We start from the raw sequence: 6,046 nt of genomic DNA on the forward strand, positions 1-6,046 counted from the left end.
CCTCCTTGGCCTCTCTAAGGCATTGAACACTATCTCTCATAACCTTCTTTTCCCTAAACTCTCCAAACTAAATCTATCCCACTCCACTATTAACTGGTTTACCTGTTACCTCTCAAACAGGCAACAAGCAGTCAGATGGAAAAAAGCCACCTCCCCTTTTCTCAGTACTTACACAGGTGTCCCCCAGGGTTCAATTTTAGGCCCCCTTCTATTCAATATATTCATAAACAATTTCTACCAAGTCATCCCAATATGCCGACTATTCAACAATAATCTGCTCTGCCTCTTGTATACCCACCCTAGTTAAATTAACCCAAGATGCGTTCTCCTCCACTGAGCAATGGATGATGGACAACCATCTAGCACTCATTGCTACTAAAACTAAACTCATGATATTTACGGCTTCCAAAACCACCACCCTATATAAAACCTCATTCTCAGTTACCAGTCAAAATAGTACTCTTCTCGAAATAGTCCCTAATGCTAAACTACTAGGAGTCCTGGTCGATGACCAGCTAAAGTTTGATAATCATCTACAAGTAAATATAAAAAAAAAAAAACACACAAAAAAATAGGCATGCTTTACTGCCACAACCGTTACATCTTTCCCTCCACTAGGCTCTCCCTCGCCAACACTTACCTTATCCCATCCCTCCTATAAGGTGCCTCTATCGTTACTAACCTGCAATCCTCCCTCAAGACTAAACTCTCCTCTTGCTATAATAAAATAACAAAATTTGCAACCGGCCATAGATCCACTTCCCATCACTGCACTGCCCTACACCAGCTGAATTGGCTTGCGCTGTCCAATTACCTCATCTATATTCAACTTGTCCAACCACACAAACTTATTTTCACCCCCTCTCTCAGTCCCTCTCTTGGCACCACCTTTAAAATGCACCAACCAGACTTTTGAGATCTAATTCCCAAAATCTAATTGAACTGCATAAACCTGCCCATCCACCAGGCAAACATCTAATGCCCTTCTCTCTAGCATGCCATTGGAATTCCCTCCAACCTCTCATCCACACCACCAGCAGCCTCTCTTCATTCAAAACCTTACTTCACACACACCTAACTTCACTATGGGAATGCTGTTGCTCCCACCCCACATAATCTCCCTCTACTATAGCTACTCTCTATAATTCACAATAGCCTCCCATTGTTTTGTACCCCTAATAAAGTTTTTCGGCTTTTCCCTGTTAGGGGTCACCACAGCAGAACTCCGGTCTGCTAATGATTGGCAGTAGATTTTTACAGTGCTGAATTGCTAGCCCGACACCCAACCTTCAAAGAAGACAAATGCATTCACACACTTGCATGTCTTTAGACATCACTCGACCACAGGGTGGACATGCAGACTCCACACAGAAGGCGCTCCAGCCGAGAATCAAACAGGAGAACCTCTTGCTGTGAGGTGACAATGCTAACCGCTGCACCACTGCAGCTAGGTACCCCCTAATAAACTCTAGGAATTAGCATAACTCCTAGAATGATACAATTCAGTAGCCTAGAAATTAACTGTATGAATTCGCATAACTGTTAAAAAATTTAGACTGTTTCTGTTATTGCATTGTGCTAATATGTTAAACTGTTAAAAACTTTGACTGTTTGTAAATATTACTCTTATTGCATTGCACTAATATGTGCACTCTACTAATATGTGTTTTTCTGCTTGTTTAATTTTGCTTCATTTGTGCACATTACATTTCTCTAATAACTTACTCTTATGTTAAATCTGTAATTTGTAATTTTCTGGAGCTTTTCTCCCCAGGACTCCATTGAAAACGGGATCCTCATGGCCCAATGGACTATCCTGGCAAACAAACTATAAATAAATAAATAAAATAAATAAATATAGTGAGGCACCAGCTCCACAATGTACAGCCACTAATCCAGAGATTCCATAACTGGCATTCAGTCATGGAATTTTATTTTTTATAAAATGTTGTTTGGTATGTTTTCTTTATTTGTACTATGTGCATAAAGATGTAACAATTATTTTATTAAATTCAAATGTTCTCATTGATCCCAGACCAAAGCATTATAGAGTGGAAAAAAATCGAGTGTTACAGTTAACAGTATCTTCTCATCCATGTTTAAAGTCTGTTTGTGTCGGTGGATCTGACCTTTTGCATATTAACACTTGTGATTTTATTCTGTATTCCAGGAGCAGACAGACACAGACCAGTTATGTAACAACCAGTGTTGACATATGACACAGTACTACTGACTTGTGCTGAATGGAGGCGTGGCCCATGTAATGAGGCAACAACCAACCACCACTTCATCTTCAGACAGACTGCTCTTATCACCATCACTTTAGGTGGCCACACTTCAAGCCAATATACTTATAAACTACTCTTCAAAAAAGAGGTGCTATAACAAGGGTAATCTGTAATCTAAAGGACCACAGACAAGTTTCCTAATAAAAATATTTAGAAAATTGTTTGCAGTCCTGTGGTTTAAACTACATTCAGAAAGACAGTAGACTAACTAATGGAAAAGAATTTCATGTCCAGCAAACCTTTTTCCTTCTAGTGTGGATCTGTGCATGTATGCACCACTGGTATGTTCTGATTACAGCAGGTGAAAACTCCAGAGTGGAGTCACCATTTAATAGTGAACTGGAAATGTACCTTTTCAAGTGAATGATCCACTGGCTGGCTAGGGGTGTACCTCTCCCTTTTAAGACTGGGGTTTCACCAACACAAACACACACACACACACACACACACACACACACACACACACACACACACACACACACACACACACACACACACATGCACGCACACACACACACGCACACACGCACACACACGCACACACACAAACACAAATATTTCAGATCGGGTATGCCTTTTCTTCATAAATGTGTACCTTTTGCTACAGCACATTTTCCCAACCATTTCTAGCATCATCAGTCATTTAGTGACAGTTTACATTGTAGTTAAAAGCTCTTTTGAGTAACATTGTAATGAGCTTAAATGTCTGTTAGTACTGTATGTTATGGGTATTTCAATACAAGAAGAAGAAAAGGCAGGACAGTCTGTTTTTTGAAATCAACCATCTGTTTTCTACTTCTGGCAACATACTGCATTTCTTACACAAAAATTCATTTTATGGTTCTGTGTCACCTGACCCATGAGGCTTGGTATTTCTGAGCCAGCCATGCAAAAAGAGCAGTCTATGATTAGAAAAATGGCAAGTACAACATAGTAAGGTAAATGTAGACACTCCATCTCCAGGAACCCCATCTCATTGAAGACCACACAAACAAAAGCAAGCCCAAAGTTTACCACTTTGGATAAAAAAAAAACAGCATATCCTCATTTTTGTGACTCTATGCACCTACCCCACTACATTTAATATGGGAAGCAGTAAATACTATGTGTAAGTGATCACTCCAGCTCCTTTGTGGGTTTGCAGCCTCAGAAACAAGATAAGATGCAATCTGCATGATCCACAGTAGAAACAGAAATACAACACACAGCCATCTCAACAAAGCTTTATAATAAATTAGATCAAACAACAGCACAGCATGTCAGTAATAAAAGGCTGAAGGAAACAGCCCTCAAATGAGGATCTTCAAAATAGATTCCCCAGATAAACATCACGAGTAACATTGCAAGGAATGCTGAAGACATAGGCAATATTTCTACACATCATTTGGATTAGTTTTTTTTTGAAAGTCTGCCTTTTAATTTTAACTGACAACAAATGTATTTATTTTATTTGGCATTTGTTCTCCAGAAAAGTCCAACTGGGCGTGAATCTTATTTTTGGCAGAGGCCTGGGTAGAAAAACTCCAACATACATAGTTCAGTTAATAAACTGCGTAATATTATCACATGAAGTGCAATAACAAATAGTAGAATCGACATACAGAATAAATACGTCAGATCAGAAAATCATAAAGTGAATATTTGAACAGCAATCATAGGATATTGATCACCTAGTAAATACAATCAGTAGTGCTAACCAGTGGTAAAGATGTTACGCATTTTAAATTTGGGCAAAAGACTAAGAGAAAGGAAAGAGATTTTGCAGTTAGGGAAGATTAGGAAATGGAGTTAAAGTAGGGAGCTATCGGAGAAGTAACTGGTGCTTTGGATAATAAGAAAAGGGAGGAAAGGAAAAGGGAAAAAGAAGAGGAAAGAAAAGAGAAGGAAGAAGGAATTGAAGGAAGGAAGAAGGAAGACAGGACAAATAAAAAAGGGTAGTTAAAGCCTGACTTTTAAATCAGTTTTGCTATTTAGTACATTAGCTTTACAAGCATGCCCTTCTCCTGTTGCCAGTGCTTGACCCTTTTGTTCCCTCAATGGGCATACTTTGAGATAACTGAATAGAACACCACTGTAATGTAAGAAAGTGGAAGGTGGACATTCTTATGCTCATGTAATCTGTCCAGAATGAAGGAAAAACAGGCAAACTTCTATATATGACTCTTCCACTAACAGAGAGGCCTGGTTGTAAGCAGCCCATCCCCTTATTTTACATTAGGTGATGCTGTAGCTGCAGCAGGTTCTATAGCTTTCCCCTTCTATAACACAAGGCAAATAGAGGATCTACCTGTGTCACCTCAGTCCTTCAGTTAGACCATAAGATAACTGAGTCAGAAATCAAGCTTTAGTCACTAGTGACACATGCAGATGGCCTGCTGTTGGACAGAGCCAGCTCCTAAATGCTTTACCCCATGGATGGGTATGATCACAGTTACTCTCATTGGAGTAATATATAATTATTGAGCATGTGATGGGTAAGGACAATCTATAACCAAATGGGACAGGTTATATCCAGCAGAAAAAAGGAAAAGGGAAATTGGTTAGGGCAGCTAGCTTAGTACTTACCTATGAACCTATTAACCTATGGCTTACCCATGACTTACTAAGTCAACAAGCTACAGAACATTGTATCATTTAATCACGCCACAGGAAAAGGCTTGCTACTAGAATGGGATAAAGCACATTTCAACAAATGGCCTCAACCATGTTTAACAAGCCAGTTGCCTATGCTGAAATGTACAGAAAGTAGGGAAATATGCCTCTCTGGTTATACATGTGCACATCAGATATGCGAGTGACACCATTCTTACCTACATGTACTTTCACACACACACACTGACACAACTGAGTTGATTAGGTAATGTCTGGCTAAGTATAATAAACGTGTAAGTGAATTTGGTGAATTGTGTGAGTTCCAGTGTTTGGGCTGCTCCAGTATTCCGTGGTTGGATTTGTGGTTACCATGTTTGTTTGGAATTGACTTTGAATGTCTGGCTGTGAGCTGACTACCTAAGATCACAACTTAGAGGACACTGCATGAATTGCAAGCACTACACAAGATGTTTGCTTACATGTATGGCAGTGCACATTTGAAAAGATGACATCACCATTGGTTTCATTAGGTGATATGTGTGTGCTAAAGCTGGTGTGAGAGCACACTACTACTGTAAAATGGCACATCAGCTATGTAGGTGGAGCCATTCCTACCTAACATGAGAGAGAAACACACACGCGCACACACACACACACACACACACACACACACACACACACACACACACACACACACACACACACACACACACACACAGTATTTACTCACTGCTGGATTCAAACCATCTACCTTTCTAGTTACACTATCTAGATAGCACACTATCATTCGCAAACACCACAAGTCTGCTTACAACATGAGATGGTGCACATTTAAAAGCATTACTTTTCAGTGTGTTGCACAAAATATGTGCTGACTGAAAATGCAACTATGTAATGGTGGAGCCTTTTACCAATGTACACGTCTTGTAAGTGGAAGTGTACACAAAGGAACTTCTGATGGAGCCAATTCTACCTGACAGGCCACCAAGCACACTCATATTACACAGGGCTGGATTTGTACCACCTTCTTATCTAGTTACACAACCTAGAGCAGTAGTGTCCAACCCGCGGCCCGCGGGCCGCATGCGGCCCTCAGAGCTCTTCCATGCGGCCCGCGACCCTTAAATTTAAATTTAAATTTAATTTCATCTTTTTTCCCCGTGTTT

General features: G+C 40.0%; 1 long non-coding RNA gene across 2 annotated transcripts in view; it reads left to right on the forward strand.

The window, feature by feature from the left end:
• Window positions 1–2,710, forward strand: part of LOC122814837 — a 43,538-nt gene extending 40,828 nt beyond the window's left edge. For both annotated transcript variants that reach the window (XR_006366905.1, XR_006366906.1), the window contains exon 3: window positions 2,171–2,710. This is a non-coding gene — a long non-coding RNA (uncharacterized LOC122814837). The remainder of the gene's footprint in view (window positions 1–2,170) is intronic.
• Window positions 2,711–6,046: the final 3,336 nt, after the last annotated feature.

The sequence above is a fragment of the Protopterus annectens genome, chromosome 11.part0 (genome assembly GCF_019279795.1).
Source record: "Protopterus annectens isolate FY-2018-M chromosome 11.part0, PAN1.0, whole genome shotgun sequence".
Taxonomy (NCBI): Eukaryota; Metazoa; Chordata; order Ceratodontiformes; family Protopteridae; genus Protopterus; species Protopterus annectens.